Source organism: Canis lupus, chromosome 13, assembly GCF_048164855.1.
Source record: "Canis lupus baileyi chromosome 13, mCanLup2.hap1, whole genome shotgun sequence".
Classification (NCBI taxonomy): Eukaryota; Metazoa; Chordata; class Mammalia; order Carnivora; family Canidae; genus Canis; species Canis lupus.
The window spans coordinates 8,034,603-8,060,366 of NC_132850.1; the positions used below are offsets into that span (position 1 = coordinate 8,034,603).

Here is a 25,764-nt window from a genome sequence, read left to right on the forward strand (position 1 = left end):
TCCAATTTCTTCCGCAAAGCCCCACCTGAATCTTCTACCAACAAAGATGAACCAATGAATGCCCCACCACACCAGAGATGAACCATTTACTTCAGTCAGATCAATCACTAACAATCTATGTCAAGTCCTAATGAAGATGAATGAGTTTCCTCAGGAAGTCCCAACTAAAGATTACAGCTCTCTTGTCTTCTTTTCATTTGATTATGTGTTATTGTGGAACTATTCAAGTATGCCAATATAACCTCTACACATTCAATAAGGAGAGATGAAACTCACAGGTAAGATTCACAGAACTTACTTTCAATAATTTTTGCTTTTATCTGTTCCCACAAGGGGAAAACACAGTTTGAAACCAGTGGAATATTCAGAACAATTCGATTTTAAAACTCAAAGATTTTATTACTACAAGGTGACCAACAAATGCTGACACTTCAAATACTTCCGACAGAAATTTGTTAAATGCTATCAATTTCAAAAGTCTACTTTGTACACTATTAAAGTAAAAAAAATGATTTTAAAGCACATTCTAAAACACCTTATAAAACAGATAACCATCTGTTCTTCACTGAGGAAAACTAAAGCAATAGACTACTTTTTTGAATGTTCACTGGCATTTATAGTTCTCTAAAAGGAATGATCAAGAAGACAGCAATATCTACTAATTGACACATTCAAGGGCGCCTGGGTGGCTTAGTCCATTGAACAACTGAGTCTTGATTGATTTCAGCTCAGGCCATGATCTCAGGTTAGTGAGACTGAGACCCAAATCAGGCTACCACCACTCAGCAGAGTCTGTTTAAGATTCTTTCTCTCCTTCTGCCCCTCCCCTCCCTTGCACCAAAAAAAAAAAGATTGTGTCATACATTTTAATGAAGTAAAACATTTACAAGTTTTTATATTTCACAACATATTATTTTGTAAGCAGGGTAAATTGAAATATTAACAAAATAAAAGTAATTTATACCATTAATTCCAGAAGAAAAATGCCACAGAGGTATGAGGAAACAGGTCCAACTGTTTCCCAAACTATAGTTACACATTCCTGATATTCCTCCTTCTAATTCCAAAATTTCTAAAACATGGTTATATTATTTTTAAAATGAAACTTTTCATTTTCATCTTCTCTCCCTTCTTGCCACACCAGAATCAGCTGATATCCCTTTCTATACAGATAAACAAGGATCTGTTCAGGCCCTGAACCTAAGCTTTTATCCTACCCCTTATAACCAGAAAATATTGCAATGTTAAAATCATTTTAAGAACTATAAAACTGTACAGAGTAACTTGTAATTTTTACCCTCAATGACATCAGTAAAATAATAATAATTTCACTTTGTTACTCTTAGGAGTTCATTAAACACAAGACACACCAATTCTACTAATTGCAAAGAAAGGAAATTCTGGAACAGGCTACAATATAGATGAACTTTGAGGATGTTAAGTGAAATAAGCCAGTCATAAAAAGTAAACATATTATGATTCCACTTATATGAAGTCCCCGGAGTGGTCAAATTCATAGAAAATAGAAGGGTGGGTGACACAGCTAGAGGAAGGAGGAATAGAGACTTATTATTTAACAGGTATCGTTATAGTTTTATAAGATGGAAAAGTATTATGGAGATTGGTTCTATAACAATGCCAACGTACTTAACATTATGAATTGTAAACTTAAAAGAGCTAAGATGGTAGGAGTGCCTAGGTGGCTCAGTCAGTTAAGCATCCAACTCTTAATTTCGGCTCAGGTGATGATCTCAGGGTTGTGAGATGAGCCCCATGTCGGGCTCACATGCTGGGTGTGGAGCCTACTTAAGATTCTCTCTCTCCTCTCTCTGCCTCTCTCTATTAAAAAAAAAAAAAAAAAAGGCTGAGACCGTGAATTTTAGTTTATGTATTTCACAAGTAAATATTTTAATAAAAATATTAATATAATGAAAGTGAGAAAGAACATAAAATTACTAGTATCAGGAATGAAAGGTACAGTAGTAAAGATTCCATAGAGGCTAAAAATAAAGAAAATATAAACACTCAATTAAGAATAAATTTTAAAATTCTATGAATAGTTTGATGACAACGCATTTTAAAATTTAGAACTTTATGGAAATAGGGGATCCCTGGGTGGCTCAGCGGTTTAGCGCCTGCCTTTGGCCCAGGGCGCGATCCTGGAGTCTCGGGATCGAGTCCCGCGTCGGGCTCCCGCATGGAGCCTGCGTCTCCCTCCTCCTGTGTCTCTGCCTCTCTCTCTCTCTATGTCTATCATAAATAAATAAATAAATCTTAAAAAAAAAAAAAGAACTTTATGGAATTTGACAGTTTAGATCTTCACTGTCCAATACACAAAACCAAAAGCCACCTATAGCTATTTAAAATAAATAAACTTGTAACTTCAGTTCTGCACTAATGACATTTCAAATATTCAACTGACACAAATAGCTAGTGGCTACCATACATTAACAATGTACATACAGAACATTTCCATCATCATGCAAAGTTCTATTCAACTATGCTGACTTAAAGGAAATGCCTTGAACGGTGTGAATTGCCAAATAAGACCAGAAAGAAAAAGAAAATCTGAACAGTACGAGGCCCAAAGACTTTACTAATAAACTAAATAAAACATTTAAAGAAATGTAATACTCATCTTACATGAATTCTTTCAGTAAATATAAGAGAAAGGAATACTTCTAATATTTTTTAAGAATTTATTCATTCATGAGAGACACAGAAAGAGAGGCAGAGACACAGGCAGAGGGAGAAGCAGGCTCCCCATGGGGAGCACAATGTGGACCTCAATCCTAAAACTCTGGGATCACGACCTGAGCTGTAGACAGACACTCAAACAATGAGCAACCCAGGCATCCCTTCCTAATTTTATAAAGCCAGTATTACTCTGCAACCAGAACCAGAGAAACACATTACAAAAGAGAACTTGCAGTGCCTGGTAGCTCAGTCAGTTGAAGATCTGACTCTTGATTTCAGCTCAGGTCATGATTTCAGGGTTGTGGGATCAAGCCCTGGATGGGGCTCTATACTCTATACTCAGGAGTATGTTTGTCCTTCTCCCTCTGCTCCTCCCCAGCTTTGATCTCTCTTTTTCTCTCTCAAATAAATAAATAAAATAATAAAAATTTAAAATAATAAATAATAAAATCTTTGAAACAAAAAACTTTACATCAATATCCTTCATAAACACAGGTGCTTAAAATATTGGCACACTTAAAATATTAGCAAATTGAATGTAAATATATAAAACAAATAATACATCATCACAAAGTAGGATTTATCCCATGAATGCAAAGTGGGTTTAGTATTGAAAAATCAGGGATGCTTGGGTGGCTCAGAGGTTGAGCATTTGCCTTTGGCTTAGGGCATGATCCCGGAACTTTGGGATCTTGTCTCTCATGAATAAATAAATAAAATCTTAAAAAAAAAGTATTGAAAAATCAATTACCACATAATACGATAAAGGAAAAAAACATTAACCATCTCAGTAAAGAGAAATCATGACAAAATTTAATATGCATTCATGAAAAATAATCTTTCAGCAAACAATAAAGACAAAGTCCTCAACCTGAGGGAGGATATCTACAAAGATAATAAAGGTCATTTGGAAACGAGAAAAAAATACTTTTTTCAATCATTACACTGTAATGAAAAATAGGAATACTACATTTCAAGTAAGCAAAGAAAGGATGATTATTCACTTACTTAGGAAGGAATAACTGGCTATCTCTGTGGGGGAAAGCTGTCCATCAATTTATCCACAAATAAAAAATCCAGACGAAATATTGGACAAAAAACAGAGATACTTAGATTTTATAAAATACATACAAAATCTATAGAAGTATAAGATTACTTAAAAACTTAATAATCTAAAAATTATTTAGACATTTAGAGAAAACCTAAATAAGAAAATCCCATATATTTAATATGTCATTTCTCCCCCCAAATTAATCTACAGATATTGCAATTCCAATCAAAGTCCCAGTAGCTTATTTGTATAAATTTATATGGAAATTCTAAAATATATATGTAAATGCAAAGGACTACAGATAAAACATTTAACAATAGAAGTGGAGGGCAGCCCTGGTGGTTTAGCGCTGCCTGCAGCCCGGGGTGTGATCCTGGAGACCCAGGATAGAGTCCCATGTCGGGCTCCCTGCATGGAGCCTGCTTCTCCCTCTGCCTGTGTCTCTGCCTCTCTTTGTCTCTCATGAATAAATAAATAAAATCTAAAAACAAAAAAACAAAAAAACAACAGAGGTGGAATGGGGCACCTGGGTGGCTCAATCAGCCTTCAGCTCAGGTCCTGAGGTCAAGCCCTGCCTCAAGCTCCCTCCTCAAAGGGAGCCTGCTTCTCTCCCTCCTTCTGCCCCTCTCCCTGCTCATGCTCTCTCTCATATAAATAAATAAAATCTTAAAAAACAAAATAATAGAGTTGGAAGACCACATGAACTCATTTTAGAAATCTATAATCATTTCAAAGTGCAAAGTTCAATTAAAAATAATCTTAAAATATGGTAAATTTTTATCTGTACATTGTACCTGAATAATAAATTTAACTTTTCATTATCTCACAATAGCACAAGAAATTAAAAATGTATAGAGATAACAAAATATGTAAAAGACCTGTACACTGAAAACTATAATATATTGCTGGGAGAAATTTAAGAAGTACCTAAATAAATTGAAAGGTATATAATATTCATGAATTGGAAAACATTATTATTTAGATATCAGTTCTCCCCAAACTGATCTACAGACCCAACATAATACCAGTCAAACCCCAATAAGTTTTTTCATAGAAATTGACAAGCTGCTTCTGCAAAATTGCATGAAAATGCAAAATATCTAGAATAGTAAAACAAATTTGATATGTGATTTAGTATAAAATTAATCAAGACAGTGTGGTATCAGCATAAGAATAGACATATAGATCCAAAGAACCTCATGGGACCAAGAAATCGACCCAACATGCAGATGAACTGATTTTCAACAAAAGTACCAAGGTAAATCAATCAGAAAGAATAATTTTTTCCATAAATGGTGCTGACTCAACTAGATATCCACACATAAAAATTATATATTTGACTCCTATATTACACTATATACAAAAACTAACTTGAAGTGGATGATGAACCTAATTATAAAAGCTAAAACTAAAACCATCAAGTGATCCTGGGCCAAAGGCAGACACTCAACCACTGAGCCACCCAAGGGGTCCCTGGGAATATATTTTTTAAATGTAATAAAGCCTAAGCCTATGTGACAGAAACTAACAATAATTAGCCCTAAATAACAAAATATGAGAACTAATTAACTGGACTCATAAATTAATCAAAGATGACAAGTACCTTGATTATCATTTAATTTAATCCTACAGATTTTAACAAAAATAATAAATTATGTAATTTGAGTTGTCACTGGGGAAAAGAAATGAAACATTTTTAGTTGATATGGTCGCATGTATGGATAACCAAAGACTGAAATTTTAAAAGAATAATAGATTTAGGGGAGCCTCGGTGGCACAGCTGGCCAAGTGTTCTGTTCGACTCTTGGTTTCAGCTCAGGTTGTGATCTCAGAGTCATGAGATCAAGCCCCAGTTTGGGATCCGTGATAGACACAGAGCTTGCTTGAGTTTGTCTCTCCCTCTTCCTCTAATACCTCTTTAAAAAATTAAAATAAGAAAAAAAATTAAAATAAGAAAAGATAAGGCGCCTGGGTGGCTGTTGGTTAAGTGTCCCACTCTTAGTCTCAGCTAAGATCTTGATCTCAGGGTCATGAGTTCAGGCTCCACACTGGGCGTGGAGCCTACATTAAAAAAATAATAAAATAACAAGATAAAAGGTAAAGGCTTGGGATCCCTGGGTGGCGCAGCGGTTTGGCGCCTGCCTTTGGCCCAGGGCGCGATCCTGGAGACCCGGGATCGAATCCCACATCGGGCTCCTGGTGCATGGAGCCTGCTTCTCCCTCTGACTGTGTCTCTGCCTCTCTCTCTCTCTCTCTGTGAGACTATCATAAATAAATAAAAATAAAAAAAAAAAAAAAAGGTAAAGGCTTAACATAGCAGATAAATATCAATACCCAAAAGCCAATACATACATAGTAATAACATAATGATAATAAATATTTCTTATAATAGTACAAATAAAACCAATGATACTGGTATAGAAATAAATATTTGGTATTAATATATTTTATAAATATATAAAAATTAACAGAATTTTGTAAATTTTCCAAAAAGAGATTCCCACATATATAGAACTTAAATACATCTCAGTGCCAATTCAGTTCAGTGGCAAAAACATTAACTATTTAGATGAAAAGATGAATTATTTAACATGCAGTAGCACAGTAAGCTACTTATGTGGAAAAAAGAAAGTGAACTCTAATCTTATCCTATCCTACATCTAAAAATAAGTAAGATATAAATGCTAAAACAAAAAAATAATAATAATAAATGCTAAAACAAAAAAAAAGGTTGCAAGGTAATCCTTTATAGATCATAAAAATTTATTGGAAAGCATTAAAGTTTTAAATAAATGGAAAAAGATACCAAGTTCACAGATAGAAGATTCAATACTACATACATACAAATTCTCTCTGTTGATCTACAGACTCAGGAAAATTCCAATCAATTCCCAATAAGATTTTTTTTGTTGTTGTTATCTGATTTTGCTTTGTTAGGAACTCGGCAAAATATTTCTAAAATGAACACTGGCAAGAATAGGCAATTTCTGGGATGTTAAATATCAGATTATCAAGACTTTATTATATATCAAATTAATTAAAACATGGTACTGGCCTAGGAATAAACAAATAGCCTAACTGAAAATGTGGAAAAAAGCCCAGATACACATTATAGAGTAGTTTTCCAGACCACCAGAAAAAGGAAACAGTACTTGATAAATGGTGGTGAGACAATTTGTTAGCATTATGATAAAAACAAAAAAAGTTCCCTAGCCCAAGATATATAAACAATTAAATCTAAGATAAATCAAGACCTACATGTGAGAGAGAAAAACAATGAATATTTCAGGAAATAATATACAAGATCTTCTTGATCTCAGCCTGGTAAGATTTTCATAAAGAAAACATTTTTTTAAGCAAACATAAAGGATAAAACTCACACATTTACTATGATTCAACCACATTAAAATTAACTTTTGCTTATGCAAAAACTTTAAAAAGTCATGGATTTGGAGAAGTTATTTGCAATAGCTATAAGCCACGAAATTTTCTCCAGGTATTTACTGAGCTCCACAATTCAGTTAAGAAAAGACCAACAAGGGATCCCTGGGTGGCGCAGCGGTTTGGCGCCTGCCTTTGGCCCAGGGCGCGATCCTGAAGACCTGGGATCGAATCCCACATCGGGCTCCCAGTGCATGGAGCCTGCTTCTCCCTCTGCCTGTGTCTCTGCCTCTCTCTCTTTCTCTCTCTGTGACTATCATAAATAAATAAAAATTAAAAAAAAAAAAAAAGAAAGAAAAGAAAAGACCAACAACCCAATAGCAACTGGGCAAGAGATTTAATTGAACAGGCATTTTGCCAAAGGAATAAGAAATGGATAATAAACATGAAAAAATTCAACTAAATTATTAATGAAGGAAATGCAAATTTTTAAAAAATATTGATTCCATGTTATATCCACCATACAGACAAAATTTTAAAGTCTGATAATATCAGTGTTTGCCAGATACACAGCAAACAAAACTAACCACAATGGTCTAAGTGTAAATAGATAAAACTACTCAGGAAAATAAATTTTGCATTTCAGGTAAAGTTGAGAATATACATAGCTTAGGCCTCAGCAATCATCTTCCCATATATACACTCTAGACCAAGAGTAGGTAAACTATGCCTACATACCAAATCCAGAAGCCAACTGTTTTTTGGCAGGGAGTTTTTTGGTACAACCTATGAGCTAAGAATGGTTTTCACATTTTTCAAATGGTTGGAGAAAAAAAAAAAAAAACATCAAAGGAAAAGCATTTCCTGACAATGAAAAAATTATGTGAAATTCAAAATTCAGTGTCCAGGGCAGCCCTGGTGGCACAGCGGTTTGGCGCCACCTGCAGCCTGGGGTGTGGTCCTGGAGACCCAGGATCGAGTCCCACATCGGGTTCCCTGCATGGAGCCTGCTTCTCCCTCTGCCTGTGTCTCTGCCTCTCTCTGTGAGTCTATGAATAAATAAATAAAATCTTTAAAAAAAAAACACACACACACAAAATTCAGTGTCCAAAGTTTTACTGGAAACACATTATTCCTTTACAAATACATCCACAAATGTAAAGTTGAATTGCTGCAATACAAACAGTATGACGTATGGCTACACTGAGACAGTTTATTGCAGTGGTGACAATGAGACCTGTAACATTTTCTGCTAGGCTCATGGAGCAGAATGAAAATATTCACGAGAGACACAGAAAGAGATGCAGAGACATAGGCAGAGGGAGAAGCAGGCTCCCTGAATCACGCCCTGAATCCAAGGCAGATGCTCAACCCCTGAGCCACCCAGGCGTCCCAAGACCTTTCAATATTAGAAACAATAGGGGATCCCTGGGTGGCTCAGCGGTTTAGCGCTGCCTTTGGCCCAGGGGAAGATCCTGGAGACCTGGGATCGATTCCCATATCAGGTTCTGGGCATGGAGCCTGCTTCTCCCTCTGCCTGTGTCTCTCTGCCTCTGTCTCTGTCTTTCATGAATGAATAAATAAATAAAACCTTAAAAAAAAAAAGAAAAGAAATAATAGCAATCAATGTACTTCCTACAATCTGACTTCTAGGGGCCCCAAAAAAGAAATTAGATCCCAAAGATTACAGATGGGGAATCTCTGAAGTATGTTCACGTTTGAGTGGAGGTCAAAGAAGCCCAACCAAAAGAACTAGACTGACGTGACAAATGTGGTTTGAACAAAAGTTCTTTTTTAAAAGGACTATTTTGGGACACCTGGGTGGCTCAAGTCAGTTAAGCATCTGCCTTTCAGCTCGGCTCATGATCTCGGGGTCCTGGGATGAAGCCCTGAGCAGGGAGCCTGTTTCTCCCTCGCCCTCTACCCTTCCCCCACTCATGTGTACTCTCTTGCTCTAATAATTAAATAAAATCTTTCAAAAAAAATTCTTTAAAAAGGCTATTTTAAAGGCAACTGGGTGGGGATGCCTGGGTGGCTCAATCAGTTAAGTGTCTCCCTTTGGCTCAGGGGTCAGGAGTCCCTTCATGATCCTCGGGTCCTAGGATCAAGCCCTGCATCAGGCTCAGTGCTGGGCTGGGAGCCTGCTTCTTCCTCTTCCTCTGCTACTCACCCTGCTTGTGCTCTTTCCTTCTCTCTCTCTCAAATAAATGAATAAAAATCTTTAAAATATATATATATTTCTTTCCTTAAAAAAAATAAAAGACAATAAATAAAGGCACCTGGGTGGCTCAGTCTTAAAACACTGAGATTAAAATAATCTTAAAATAATTAAGATGGGGGGCACAGGGATGGCTCAGTCAGTGAATCACCCAATTCTTGGTTTCTGCTGAGTTCATGATCTCTGGGTCCTGGGACTGAGCCCCATCTCGGGTCCTGCTTGAGGCTGCTGTCTTTCCCTCTCTCTCTGTTCCGCCCCCTGCTCACACAGGATCTCTTTCTCTCTCCCCCCTAAAATGCATAAATAAATTTTTAAAGATAGTAATTAAGATGCTAAATTTTAGGATATGTGTTTTGTACCAATTTAAAAAAAAAATAAAAACTATAAAGTATTTAATACATACATATCAGTGATAAATGGACAAGAGCTACATGCAACAGTACAAATCTCAGAAATATATAATTTTTACAAAGTAGCAACGTATACAGTATAATTCAAAAACAACACAAAGTCCATAAACAAAACTAAACAACATCTTGATTAATAATGTAAAGGAAATAAGCAAAATCCAGGATAATAGCTATTTGGAGAGAAGAACAAAATGGCATGATAATGTACATTCTTAAAAAGCTGGGTGATGAAGCCAAGGGTTTTTATTTTTAATATAGCTCACATGTCATAAATATTTATGTTTATTTAATATTTTACAAAAATATTTTCTAAGTACTACAAGAAACTAGGATAGCAAATATTCAAAAGATAAGGAAAACATTTTTAACCAACACTAAAAATCGTGATGGTAAAAAGATGACAATTTTTAATTTTTTTTTTAATTTATTTATGATAGTCACACAGAGAGAGAGAGAGAGAGAGAGAGAGAGAGAGAGAGGCAGAGACACAGGCAGAGGGAGAAGCAGGCTCCATGCACCGGGAGCCCGATGTGGGACTCGATCCCGGTTCTCCAGGATCGCGCCCTGGGCCAAAGGCAGGCGCCAAACCGCTGCACCACCCAGGGATCCCCTCAAAAAATATTAATAAACTAATTCCAAAAAAAAAAATAAATAAAAATAATAAATAAATAAATAAATAAAAATAAAAAACTAAAAAAAATTAAAAATAAAAAAATAAAAGTAATAAAAAATAAAAAAACTAAATTCCAAAGAGAAAAAAACAGCAGTCATAGATCCTAATGGAAGTTACCTTAAAGAAAAAAAAAAAAGAAATGTATATTCTCTTTGACTCTGTAACTCTAGATAACAAAATCCATCCTTCATAAGCACACAAACATCCTTTGATGATTCATCAGTTCTATTCTTAGACTTTATTCTAGAGAAAAGGATATACTCCCTCTGTCTACTTCAACAAGTAGACAAAAATGTATATAGGAATACATACTCAATATTGTTTGTAAATAATGAAAAACTGAAGATAAATACATATATAAAACAGGAAGTTGGTTAAATTATAATACAGCCATATAATAAAATACCAAGTAGCCATCAGAAAGGACGTAATAATTCAAAATCCATTGACACAGAAAGATGTATAAGCAGCTGAACGAAAAATGCAAGAACAGTACCCACATGATCCCTACAGACATACATCCCCATTCACCATATATAGATCTAGAATATTCACAGAAAAAAAGTCTGGAAAGATATATATTTAACTTTTAAAACTGGTATCTTCAGAGAACAGTAAAGACAAAGACTTTCATTTTCTGCTTTTTTCATTTTTGTATCGTAAAATTGAATGTATTACTTTTATAATCCTAAGAAACAAAGCTGGATTTTTTTTAGGAGAATTATGTAACACTGAAAGAATATACACAGAAAACTAAGAGACCCTTAAACAAAGTAGAAAGCTTTACCAAATGGTATGTCTAAACTTCTATATGATTCATACATAAAGTGTGGCAATATTTCAACATTAATAACTGAAAATAAAATATTTACTAAAAAAAACTAAAACTCTTACAAAATTAAGATTAACTTGCTAAAAATACCAACAGGGTGATGAGATCTAAACTGAATCAAATTGTACCATCACGTTAGTAAGCCCTAACCAAAAGCTGTTACAGATAAATGGAGACTCAATTATTATCTATCTAAAGACATGACTGGTTTTTTTTTTTTCTAAAGTGGTACTTACAGTTCTCTACAATTTCATCAAAAACTGCACCAGTTTTCTGCTCAAACTGAAAAAGCAAAAAAGGAAAAAGAAAAGTAACATTATTGTCAGATTCTATCATACCTTCTGGCATCTTTCCTCACTCCCCAAAAGCTGTAATTTTCAACCCAAAGCATACAAATTCACAACATAAAACACGGCCAAATAGAGTAAAATATAATTTAGAAAAAACAAAAGAAATCCTTATGTGAAAAATCCCAAACCAAAAACAAATACATGCCCTCATATAGTTTTTTTCATATAGCTTATTTTTAAATCACTTTTACGTCACAAGATAGATAGTTGTGTATATTTGTAACAGCCAACATTTATTGAGAACTTACTGATAACTATATAAAACTTCTAATAAAAATTAGATCAGCATCAAATAGGGTTTGCTCTTAGCCAGAAATCTGCTGTTCTAATGAAAGTTGGCATGCTATAGGGATAGTTCCTATTTCAATATGTTAGGGCCTAAGACAGAAGCAGGGCCAAGTCTGAGGTGATTTTGGATCTTTAAAACAGAGATGGAGGGGGTGGGGCTCAATCAATGGTGGAGCATGCAACTTGGATCTGTGGGTTGTGAGTTTGAGTCCCATGCTGGGTGTAGAGGATTTTTAAGACAGAATTTGATAATTAATTAATTAATTAAAATAAATAAGTAAATGAATAAATAAATAAATAAATAAATAAATAAATAAATAAATAAATAAATAAATAAATAAATAAAAAAAATAAAAAAAAAACAGAGACTGGAGGGCCGGGGGGCGGGGAGGAGTGGAAGAGGGGAGAAGTAGAGCCAAGGCAACTCTACCCAGGAGCTAAAGACACTCACATGCTCCACTTTAGTCTATAAAAGTCTCATGTTGGCAAGTGTGAGCATTCCAGCCTCTTACTTTCCTACCGACTACTCATCAATGAGGCAAGAACATAAGGCTGCTTCTTGATACGTCTTGCCCACTAAAACCCAGAGTGTCTCCCCATTCAAGGCAGAAACTTAAAAGGAAAAAAGAACTACCCAGATATCTATGTAACTACAGAGGAAACACCATCGCTGGCTGTAGTAAATTAATAGTATCTGATATATATAAATGTAAAGAAACAATCAATGATCCCAGGTTTCTGAAATAAAATAACTACATGAAGGAGAAGGCTCAAGGTGAATAAACAGAATACTCCAGAAGAAAAAAAAAAAAACAAAAAACAAATACTCCAGAAGGAAGCAATTAATTTACAGCAAGGAAACTTATAAAAAGTATTTTAAGTGGTATCTGAAATATCTAAGAGGCTACAGATACAAAAAACTAAAAACAACTGTGGAAAGGAGATGAGAGAATATTTGGAAATAGGAAAATGACTGCAAAATTTAAAATTTTATTGGAAATCCCAGTGATAAAGTTCTGTTTAAAAAAAAAAAAAAAAACAAACAAAAACAGGGCAGCCTGGGTGGCTCAGCAGTTTAGCGCCACGTTCAGCCCCAGGGCCTGATCCCGGAGACCCGGGATCGAGTCCCACGTCAGGCTCCCTGCGTGCAGCCTGCTTCTCCCTCTGCCTGTGTCTTCTGCCTCTCTCTTTCTGTGTCTTTCATGAATAAATAAATAAAATCTCTAAAAAAAAAAAAAAAACATAAAACAAAGTAAAAGAGCTAGAAAAGATAGCCTATATGAAGACATGGAAAGACTGAAGCAGTAGGTTTAAGAACAATCTCAAAGTCTTCCCCAAAGGAGAGAACAATGGAAAACTGAAATAAAAAAAGAAAATTTTCCTAAACAAAAAATACAAATATTTGAGAGTGAATGAGCCCACCAAATACCGAAAAGGAGAAGAAAAAAAGACACATCTTGGTGAAATTTCAGAATTCCAAAAGAAAACAAAGGACAAATAAAAAGAATCATAGTGTAGATGATTTATAAACCACATTCAACATAACTGAACTCAACTATATAAACATGAAAAAGAAATAATAAAGGCCACTCCATTTATCAACCACCCAATAAGTTATGCTCCAGAATAAAAGAGAAATGGAACATGTGACTGCAAGCCAAAAAATGAATACTTGTCTGCACTGAGGGGGATCTAAGTGTTTAAATGTAAGGTACATTTTGTACAATACTGCGTCTGTACACTGCCTGTACAACCAAAGAGACTACAATCTTGCTCAATGATATAAGAAAAGATAAAACACAGTAGTGACATTTCCAATGGTGGCATGTCTATACTTTATGGGTAAGTTAAAGGGATTTTCTAAGGTAATTTGGATTATATACCATTTCATATTGTGAGCTGATTATAAAACCTAAGGGAGAATATATTGTGATTTAGTCTCCCAACTAAGACTGTTCTATAAGAAACAAGAATCAGGCTGATATCAGACTTGTCTGCAAGCTGGAACACAAAAGATCAATGATTTTCATGTTCTAAAAGGGGGAAAAAAAAAACTTAGAATTTAGACCACACCAATTTTATTATTATGAAAAGTATTTAACAAAATGGAAAGGAGATATATTAATTAAAGTTATAAAATAAAAAAATTATACTGGACACGAGAAATAGTAGCAACTATGACTTAGATTAAATGAAAAAACCTAGACGGGAGGAACATCAGAAGACACCTGTTTGAATGGCAAAAATTCTATGATTCAATTTTCTAATCTCTGGCTCAAAACAAAACCTTTGTTTTCTTACTTCCCCTTCTCTCCCTCCCAAACAGAAAACAAAAACAAAGACTAAAAATACAGCCACTGGGCAGACGGGGTGGCTCAGCGCTTTGCCTTCAGCCCAGGGCCTGATCCTGGAGACCAGGGATCAAGTCCCTCGTCAGGCTCCCTGCATGGAGCCTGATTCTCCCTCTGCCTATGTCTCTGTCTCTGCCTCTGTCTCTCTCTCTCTCTCTCTCTCTGTCTCTCATGAATAAATAAATAAAATCTTAAAAAAAAAAAAAATACTGCCACTGATGCCAAACAATTAACAAGTTTATTTACAATATCATCCACCAAGTTCCTTTTTTTTGACACTGGTAAACATTTCAAAACCATAATATGAACAAAATGGATTAGTGCCTGCTTAAAGCCGAAGGGAGGGGATCCCTGGGTGGCTTGGGGATCCCTGGGTGGCTCAGTGGTTTGGCGCCTGCCTTTGGCCCAGGGCGCGATCCTGGAGTCCCGGGATCGAGTCCCACGTCGGGCTCCCGGCATGGAGCCTGCTGCTTCTCTCTCTGCCTCTCTCTCTCTCTCTCTCTCTCTCTGTCTATGTCTATCATAAATGAATAAATAAAAAATCTTTAAAGCCGAAGGGAAAGACAAGAGGACTGCTGATAAGTAAGAATGTTTGTTTTCTTTTTTTTCTTTTTAATTGAAGTAGAGTTGACACACATTGTTATATTAATTTCAGGTATACAACATGATGATTCAACAACTTTATATGTTATACATTATGCTATACTCACCAGAATTGTAGTTACCACGTATCACTAATATGACACTATTACACTACTATTCACTATATTCCCTATGCTATACCTTTCATCCCCATGACTTACTCATTTCATTACTGAAATTCTGCACCTCTCATTCCCCTTGACTACTTTTTGCTAACCACCACCCCCTCTGACAACCACCAGTTTTTTCTTTGTATTTATGGGTCTGGTTCTCCTTTTTTGTTTGTTCATTTGTTTTAGGAGATTCCAAATACAAGTGAAATCATATGGTTTCTTTCTTTCTCTGACTTATGTCATTTAGCATAATACTCTCTAGGTCCAACCATGTTGTCACAAAGGGCAAGATCTCATTCTTTTCTATGGCTGAATAATATTCCACTGTGTATATATACCTTTTTTTTTTTCTCTTTCCTTTTTACACTACATTTTATTTCTCCATTCACCTATCGTTGGGACATTAAGGTTGATCCATATTGGCTAGTGTAAATAATGCTGCAATAAACAAGGGTGCATATTATATCTTCTCAAATTACGGTTTCAGAATTTAAATTTAAAAAAATAATTAAGTAGAGAAGATATAAAAAAATTAATGTTTTCATTTTCCCTGGGTAAAGACTAAGTAGTGGAATTACTGGATCACATGGTATTTCTGTATTTAATTTTTTGAGGTACCTCTACACTGCTTTCCCATGGCTGTATCAATTTACATTCCCAATAGTGCACAAGGGTTCCTTTTTTTCCACATGCTCACCAGTGCTTATTTATTGTGCTCTTTACTTCAGCCATTCGGACAGATGTAAGGTGATATCTCATTGTGATCCTGATTTCTATTTCCCTGATGATTAGTGATGTGGTGATCTTTCATTGGTCTGGTTAGCCAAGTTTGTATGTTTTCTTTTTCTTTTCTTTTTTTTTCTTTTTTTTTTTATTTATGATAGTCACAGAGAGAGAAAGAGAGGCAGAGACACAGGCAGAGGGAGAAGCAGGCTCCATGCACCGGGAGCCCGACGTGGGATTCGATCCCGGGTCTCCAGGATCGTGCCCTGGGCCAAAGGCAGGCGCCAAACCGCTGCGCCACCCAGGGATCCCCAAGTTTGTATGTTTTCTTTGGAAAAATGTATGTTCAGGTCCTCCATTTTTTCATCAAATTATTTGGTTCTTTTTCATGTTGTTGTATAAGTTCATTATATATTTGAGATACTAACCATTTATCAGGTTTATCATTTGCAAATATGTTCTCCCATTCACTAGGTTGCCTTCTCATTTTATTGGTTTGTGCAAAAAGCTTTTTAGTTTGGTGTATTTTATTTTGCTTTTGTTTCCCTTGCCTGAAGAGACACATCTAGAAAAAATGCTAAGGATGAAGTTGAAGAAATTACGGTTTATATTTTCTTCTAGGAGTTTTATGATTTCAGGTCTCACATTTAGGTCTTTAATGTGTTTTGAGTTTATTTTTGTGTATGGTATAAGAAAGTAGGGCAGCTCCAGTGGCGCAGTGGTTTAGCGCTGCCTGCAGCCTGGGGCGTGATCCTGGAGACCCAGGATCGAGTCCCGAGTCCCGAGTCCCGAGTCCCGCGTCGGGCTCTCTGCATGGGGCCTGCTTGTGTCTCTGCCTCTCTCTCTCTCTCTCTCTCTCTCTGTCTCTATGAATAAATAAATAATCTTTAAAAAAAAAAAAAAAAAAGAAAGAAAGTAGCCCAGTTTCATTTTTATGCATGTAGCTATCCACTTTTCTTTTCTTTTTTTTTAATTTTTATTTATTCATGATAGGGACACAGTGATAGAGAGAGAGGCAGAGACACAGGCAGAGGGAAAAGCAGGCTCCACGCACTGGGAGCCCGACGTGGGATTCGATCCCGGATCTCCAGGATCGCGCCCTGGGCCAAAGGCAGGCGCCAAACTGCTGCGCCACCCAGGGATCCCAGCTATCCACTTTTCCTACCACTTACTGAATAGATTGTTTTTCCCCATTCTTACGTCCTTTGTCATATATTAACTGACCATATAACCATGGGCTTATTTCTGGGCTCTCTATTCTGCTCCACTGATCTACGTGTCTATTTCTGTACCAGCACTGTACTTTCTTATTATGGCTTTGTAGTAGATCTGGGTACAGGGCTCCTTTCTCGGTTGATAAAAATGTTCTAAAATGGATTATCATTGCACAACTCAGAAAATATTAAAAACTACTGAATTGTATGACTGTTCAACAATGTGCAAGCAGGTAACACTAACAATGCTCTCAGTTAAATGACAAGTAAGACTCCAGAACACCTGTTTGGTCTATAATCCCACCAACTGAGTGACAAAAATTTATAAGTAACACTCAGTTTTGTGATAATATAATGTTTTACTAAACATGTTTTGAATTTGTCCAACCTGTACATTTATAATTAAGAAATTAGATAAGCAGTTATAAATTTAGCTTTAAAATTAATGTCCAGTAGTCACCCCTCAAGTTTAACTGAATTTAAAAGCCAACCCACTTCAATTTTTAAGAGTCTGTAATAACTATTGTGTATATGCAAGGATTTTCTCAATACTATGAAACCAAAAGTAAAAATTTTGAAAAATAAACAAGTATGGATGCTGATTTAAGACAAAACATACCATTCATTTTTAGTTGTCAAAATAGTCTCCTGGGTTCTACCCATGAACTTCAAAACATGTAACTGTTACATATATAAACTTATAAATGTTTTAACTTTAAGAAATATGACAGCACATTAGTTAAAAGCATGGGCTCCAGTCTCAAATCACCTGAGTTTGAATCAAACTCTCGTCACTTAACAGCTATGCAACTTTTAGCCTTAAGTTTCCTCATCCATAACATATAGAAATAATGATACCAACTTCTCAGAATTATTAGATGATAAATGAAAAGCACTAAGCACGGTGCTTAGCAAACTATAAATCCACAATAAATGCAAGCTATTATTATCACACTACTAAAAGATATCTTCCCCTGCTTTAAAAATCAGGGTTCACTACAACATTTGTAAAAACTTATCCACTGCTTAAAATAAAAGGAAGCTCCAGGGAAATGACTCAGACCCCTATATTCCAAAAATTAAGTACTGGGGATAAAGTACATTTTTAGTTATTAAACAAAATATTCATGTTTCCTAACCCTGGAAGGAGGGAAAAAAATCCAAATATACTGTGAGTTGGTAAGCATTACCACCCACACCAACCTGAAAAGAAAAAAAAAAAATCACAATTAGAAATTTATTGGATCATGGATCAATATTATTTTTTGAATGGTTTATTTATTTGAGAACGAAAATGCGCACACGAGTGTGCATTTAGTGGGGAAGGGGTAGAGGGAGAGGAAGAAAGAAACCCAAGCGGACACCATGCTGAAAACAGGGACTAACATGGGGCTTGATTTCAGGATCCAAAGGTCACGACTTGAGTTGAAACCGATATTCAGATGCTTAACTGACTGCTCCACTTTTAAAGTTATTTTCTTCTATCCTTCATACAAACATAATTGATAGAACGACTGATACCATAAACATTATTCTCAAACTTATTTTAATATTTGTAACATTTTGAGAGTTTATATAAACTTATTCAGTGACATCTAAAGAATAGACCAATACTCTAAAATTGTTTGGGGAACTGAAGTGGGGTTTTTCAATAATTAAGTAGATGCTGTAAACTGTCAAATGTGCTTCATTTTCGTCCTCTTTAAAACTTAATCTTTTCACAAGTGGTCCCTTTTTCATTTTAGTAGCAGCCAACACACAGAAGTCAAACAAGAACTCTCAAAATTAGGAGTTCTCCCCATTCCCTTCAACTGATCAACAGTAAGAACCTTCATTTTTATTTCTAAAACATCTTAAGGGTTTCATATAAATCTCTACCAGGATGAGCTATAACCTATACAAGAGGTCAGGAATTGTTTCTTAATTTAAAATCTGAAAAAAATTAAATTAAATTAAAATTAAATTAAATTAAATCTGAAGGATGACAAAGAATTAAAACAGGTGAAAAAGTGGAAGAAAAGATTCAAGGGAACAAACAACAAATATAAAGGTTCTTAGCAGAAGCAAGAATAGAAAATTCAAGAAACAGAAAGGCTAGGTGAACTAGAATTCTGAGAGTAAAGCAGGCCTGACTGTAAGATAAAGCTAATGATAACTCAAGGGCCAAACCCACAAGACCTTCTTCACAGGTGGGGTGACCACATATTCCAGTTAGCTGAAAACACATCTGTTTATACCTATCATACCCATGTGATTGTTAACGTGTTCCCTTTCACTCAAAACTGTTTCTCAGTCTGGCCACCCTATTAGTCATGTTTAGAGAACGGACTTTACCCTAAGAAAAAACACTGAAAGAGATGTCACAAACCATTCGCCTGGCTGTGGAGTAAAAGTCATTTCTCACTCCTACCTGGAGTTGTAATCATACCATTCTCCTATTGAGTTCTCCCTACAGTAACAATGACACTTCTTCAAAGTGAAGCTCTTCAGGAAGGCCTTGCCTGATAATCCATTTAAAATGCGTGACTCCAAAAAAAAATAAAATAAAATAAAATGCGTGACTCCTTCTCTATAGCACTTACATTTAATTTCATTTATAGTCACTTGTGGCACATTTAATTTATGCATATGTCAGTAGTACTTTCCAGATAAATCGTTTTTCATCCTGGGATACCAAGAGGCCCTAACGTATTGTATTGTGTTGTTGTAATGCGTTAGCTCTATTAACGAAATACTGTAATTTTGCGTTTCTCAATATTCGTTATGCAAAATCTGCAAGATACATTCAGAAAGACTTCTGTGATCAAATAAATAAGGGAAATACAAATCTCCTTTTTCAGTGATTACCATCAGCATCAGAGGTTTGTATGTTTCTACACATTTTAACACAGGGTCATTTTTAAATTGACAAATATACTCCAAAATAATTACTTAGGTTTTATGTAATCTTGCCATTTGGGTGCCTGGGTGTCTCAGTCAGTTAAGCATCTGACTCCTAATTTCAACTCCTAATCTGACTCCTGATTTCAACTCAGGTCATGATCTCAAGGTCAAAAGATCGAGCCCCATGTCCGGCTCTGCACTGGGTAGGGAGCCTGCTTAAGATTCTCTCCTCTTGGGATGCCTGGGTGGCTCAGCAGTTGAGCGTCTGCTTTCAGTTCAGGGCATGATCTCGAGGTCCCGGGATCGAGTCCCACATCAGGCTTCCCGCAGGGAGCCTGTTTATATCCTTCTGCCGATGTCTCTCTCTCTCTGTGTCTCTTACGAATAAATAAAGAAAATCTTTAAAAAAGAAAAAAAGAAAAGAAAGAAAAGAAAAGAAAAGGAACGGAAAGGAAAGAAAAGAAAGAAAAACTTCCTGGAGTCATAAAAAAAGAGAAAAAAGATTCTCTTCTCTCTCTCTCTCCCTTTACCCCTTCCTGGTTCTCTCTCAAGTAAACAAATCTTTAAAAAAATAATAATAATAATCTTGCAATTTGACCATCTGTGTTTTCACACCTATTGTATAAGTAAGGACTTTTCCACTTGATAGTTTAACAAATACATAAAAACAATTTAATTATTTAACATGCTGAAGAAGAGTATTTCTCTCAAATTATCAGCTGAATTTATTTTTAAAGATTTTATTTATTTATTCATGAGAGACACACACACACACAGAGAGGCAGAGACACAGGCAGAGGGAGAAGCAGGCTCCATGCAGGGAGCCTGACGTGGGACTCGATCCCAGGTCTCCAGGATCACACCCTGGACTGAAGGCGGCGCTAAACCACTGAACCACCGGGGCTTCCCATCAGCTGAATTTAATAAGGAAATACTAAAGATAGTAAATACTTGTTTCCTAATACTCCCTTCTAAACCTCTTCTTTCACTAGTGAGCCATAGAGCAATCTTCCCATAAAATATAAATGTTATGAGAATTGTTCTCAACTCAAATTTCAGGTGTCCATTAATAGTCAATTGAAATTGGGAAGGCGGGGATCCCTGGGTGGCGCAGCAGTTTAGCGCCTGCCTTTGGCCCAGGGCGCGATCCTGGAGACCCGGGATCAAATCCCACGTCGGGCTCCCAGTGCATGGAGCCTGCTTCTCCCTCTGCCTGGGTCTCTGCCTCTCTCTCTCTCTCTGTGTGACTATCATAAATAAATAAATAATTTAAAAAAAAAAAAAGAAATTGGGAAGGCAAGATCAAGTATTTACCATTTAATTACCATTCGAGTGATGATGTTATCACTATTATACCTTGTTCTGAAAGCACTAAGTCAATGCAGTATGAAAAAAGAAATATAAAATGTAAAACATTAAAAAGCAAAGTTATTCTTTACAGCTAATATGTCTGTCTACTTGAAAAGCATAACATTGTAAACAAAGTTTTAGGAATTAGAATATAATAAAATAGCTTTTTTTAGAGATTTATGTATTTGAGAGAGAAAGCACATGCACACACAAACACACAAGTAGGAGGAGGGCAGAGGGAGAAAGAGAATCCATAAACAGACTCTCCACTGAGCACGGAGCCCGATGCAGGGTTTCATACCAGGATCCTGAGATCATGACCTGTGCCAAAACCAAGAGTCAGTTGCTAACTGAGCCACCCAGGTGCTTCTCAACACAGTAACTCTTTACAAAACTTAGCATTCAAGAAATCAGTAACATTCCTATGAAACAAATAACTAGTTAAAATATAATGGGGGGGATCCCTGGGTGGCGCAGCGGTTTGGCGCCTGCCTTTGGCCCAGGGCGCGATCCTGGAGACCCGGGATCGAATCCCACATCAGGCTCCCGGTGCATGGAGCCTGCTTCTCCCTCTGCCTATGTCTCTGCCTCTCTCTCTCTCTCTGTGACTATCATAAATAAATAAAAATTAAAAAAAAAAAAAAATTAAAACAAATAAATAAATAAATAAATAAATAATCTTTAAAAAAAAAAAAAAATATAATGGGGAAAAAAAGGATCCAATTTACAATAACAACTACATATAAAATATTCTGAAAATAAAATTAAAAAACTAAAATTAAGAAATATATAAAATAAGAACTTATAAAATTTTTCAAAAAAAATAAATAAAAATTTTCAGACAAAAAAAAATAAAATTTTTCAGACAGTAAACAGGTGATATACCATTTTTACAAAAGAAAAAATATGATGAAAAATATAATTTCCTTACAAAAGAGGGAAGGTGGAGTGAGAGGTAACTAGACAAAAACAATTACAAAGGACATCTAGAAAAATAAAGGTAAAAAAGAGTATCAAATATTGAATTATAATATTATGAGAAAAATATGCCCTACCAAATATCAGAAGTACAATAACTAAAGTTATGTGCTACTGGTATGACAATATACAGATTAATGAAACAATAGAAAACACAAGAGTCCAACATATACTTAAGAACTATAATATGACTAGCAACCACTTAAGATGAGAAAATTTGGATCATCTCACACTTTACACGGAAACAAATTCCAAATAGAGTAAAAACAAATTGAAAAAACAAAAACACTAGAAGATAGGAAAGTCTTCCCACCTCAGGCTCCCTGCAGGGAGCCTGCTTCTCCCTCTGCCTGTGTCTCTGCCTCTCTGTCTCTCATGAATAAATAAAATAAAATCTTAAAAAAAAAAAAAAGCTTAATGAACTTGATCACATTAAAAGCAGAAACTGAACAACCTAGGGTAAAAGTAATCTATTAATAACAGTAAATGTCAATATCCTACTTATAAGGCAGTCTTAGAATCCATTAAAGAGAAGAAAGAAAAAAAAAAAGAATCCATTAAAGAGTAGCAACGCAGCTCTTTCCACCATCTTCCCATGACGCCATAATGCTACACATGAATGTCCTGGCAGATGATCTCAAGTGAATTAACAACAATGGTGAAAAAAGAAGCACCTGTGTGGCTCAGCTGGTTAAGCGTCTGACTCCTGATTTCAGCTCAGGTCATGATCTCAGGGTCGTAATATCAAGCATCCTGTCAGGCTCCACACAGGCCAAGGGACCTGCTCAAGATTCTTTTCCTCTACCCACCCTACCCCCACTTGGGCACATATGTGTGATCTTTCTCTTAAAACAATAAAACACACACACACACACACAAAGCAATGCTGAAAAAAAGAGACAAACACCAGGTTCTTATTAGGCCATACTCTAAAGTCCTCAACTGGTTTATAACTATGAGGATGAAGCTGGTTACACTGGCAAATCTGAAATAACTGATGATCACAGAGCTGGGAAAATTGTTGTGAATCTCAGGTTTAAAAAGGTATAGAGTGGGATCCCTGGGTGGCGCAGCGGTTTGGCGCCTGCCTTTGGCCCAGGGCGCGATCCTGGAGACCCAGGATCGAATCCCACGTCGGGCTCCCGGTGCGTGGAGCCTGCTTCTCCCTCTGCCTGTGTCTCTGCCTCTCTCTCTTTCTCTCTGTGTGACTATCATAAATAAATAAAAATAAAAAAAAAAGGTATAGAGTGATCAGCCCCAGATATGATGTGTAACTCAAAGATCTAGAAAAATAGAATAATCTGCTCCTGTCCCATCAGTTTGGTTTCATTCTACTGACACTTCAGACAGCATCATGGACCAAAGAGAAGATGAAAATACACAGGAGGGAAATCCTGGGATTCTTTTTCTTGGAATATAATGCATGCCTGTAAATAAAATGCCTCGATGAAAAAAAATAGCATCCCAGTAAAAAATGACTGAAGAGAAGAAATAAGCACAAAACATTCAATCTCACCTTAAGTCAAAATTAAAATGAGATACTATTTTCTCTCAGACTAGCAAAAATACAAAGTATAGACAGAGATAAAAATTCTCTGGGCAGCCCAATAAGCTAAGCTAAGCGCTAAGCTCAGCAATTTAGCGCCACCTTCAGCCCAGGGAGTGATCCTGGAGACGGGATGGAGTCCCATGTCGGGCTCTCTGCATGGAGCCTGCTTCTCCCTCTGCTGTGTCTCTACCTCTCTCTCTCTCTCATGAATAAACAAATAAAACTTAAAAAAAATTCCCCTCTTAACTTTTTTTAAACCTAAATACATTTAGAAAATTCCTCATTAAAAAAAAAAAAAAAAGAAAGAAAATTCCTCATTAAACAGAGGTCTAATTCACTCTTTTTAGGTGGCCACATAATCTTTTATTGTATTATACTAATGGACATTTAGGTTGCTTCCAGCCTGTTTTTCAATGCAGTATTATTTATTTACAGTTGTCATACTTGTACATATAAACTGGCTTTACATATGTTAATGTATATATGTTTGTGTGTGTGTGTGTGTGATTTTGACATAAAATCAATTCCTAGAAGTGGAATCATGAGGTTAAAGGGCATAGGCAAGGAAGCTGTTTCCTACCATAGGTCCTATTCCCATGCTTTAATAGAAACACCTTTTTGCACAGAAAAAAAAGAAGGGGGGCACAGGTGAATATAAATTTTTGAAAGATGTTACTAAATTACCCATCAAAGCCTTCCACCAAGAAATATAGATACTGGGGCGGGGGGGGGGGGGGGGGGCTCTGTTTCTTAAGTCCTTCTCCACAACTTGGCAAGTTGTTTTTTTCATCTTCCTCAATTTGGTAGGAAAAAATGTTGCCTCATTGCCTAAACTTGCATTTTGTTATTTTCCATTTAATTATTTCCATTTTCAGGGATCCCTGGGTGGCGCAGCGGTTTGGCGCCTGCCTTTGGCCCAGGGCGCGATCCTGGAGACCCGGGATCGAATCCCACATCAGGCTCCCAGTGCGTGGAGCCTGCTTCTCCCTCTGTTTCTCTGCCTCTCTCTCTCTGTGACTATCATAAATAAATAAAAAAAAAAATTAAAAAAAAAAATTATTTCCATTTTCATTTTTTAAATTTTGAATAAGAATCTTTCTGAATAGTTATTAACCATCTGTGGTTCTTCTTTCTATCCACTGCCTGATTATAGAATTTTTTTTTTAGATCTCAAGATAGAGGTTCCCAAACCATTATAACTAATGGTTAACACTTAGCAGGAACCTCATTCTGTGCCTGGCACTTTTTTCCAAGCAGTTTACATGATTTAATTCAATTTAGCCTCCCCAAAATCTCATCAAGTACTGCTAGCATCTCTATTTTATAGATGAACAAATGCAGTTCTAAGAGTTTAAGGGAACATACAAACATACATACACAAAGAGCTCTGAAAAAGGCCTCCAGAAGAAAGTCCAAACATCTGACTCTCTAAAATCTGGCCCTAACTTCTGCTCTTGCTTTGTGTTTTCCTGCCTTCATATTTCCATTGCATCCCCATCCCCAAAGCAAATGCTCTAGTTATTACAAATGACCAGTAGATTACCCAATCTTTCACGCCTCTGAATCATTATGCACAGTGCTTCAGCTTTTCCAGTCATATTTCAATAGTAAGCACCTATTCAGTTTTCATAACTGAAGTTACAACTCTTAAATGATGCCATAATCTCACACAATGCACATATACTCACTTTCTGAACAAGATAGAGTTCACAACTCTCTTTCCTAGCACTACTACAGCAGATCTGCCTGTGACACCAACTATAAAAAATTTACTCTAGTTGGGGATGCTATAACCAATCAAGTACCCATACACATTTTGAAGCTGTATCATGAAGTGTCCCATCCTTGTTGTAGATCAATCTGCTGACAAATAACAAACCGAGAGTTTTAACTCCATTGAGGAGACTATCTAAAATAGAACACATTTTCAAAAATACTATTTTAATACAAAAGCCTGTAGAATTATACAAAAATTATAAATAATGTACTTTCCTTTAACCTAAATTAAATCAAGATTCTATACAGAATTAGATTCCACATTTCTCAAAGAAGGAAGCAGGT

At 35.9% G+C, this 25,764-nt stretch overlaps 1 long non-coding RNA gene across 2 annotated transcripts in view; it reads right to left on the minus strand.

Annotated features, from left to right (window-relative positions):
* Nucleotides 1-8,228: 8,228 nt before the first annotated feature.
* Nucleotides 8,229-25,764, minus strand: part of LOC140602465 (uncharacterized) — a 60,237-nt gene continuing 42,701 nt past the window's right edge. For both annotated transcript variants that reach the window (XR_012005411.1, XR_012005410.1), the window contains 2 exons: nucleotides 11,499-11,544; nucleotides 8,229-9,637 (listed from right to left, as the gene is read on the minus strand). This is a non-coding gene — a long non-coding RNA (uncharacterized lncRNA). The remainder of the gene's footprint in view (nucleotides 9,638-11,498; nucleotides 11,545-25,764) is intronic.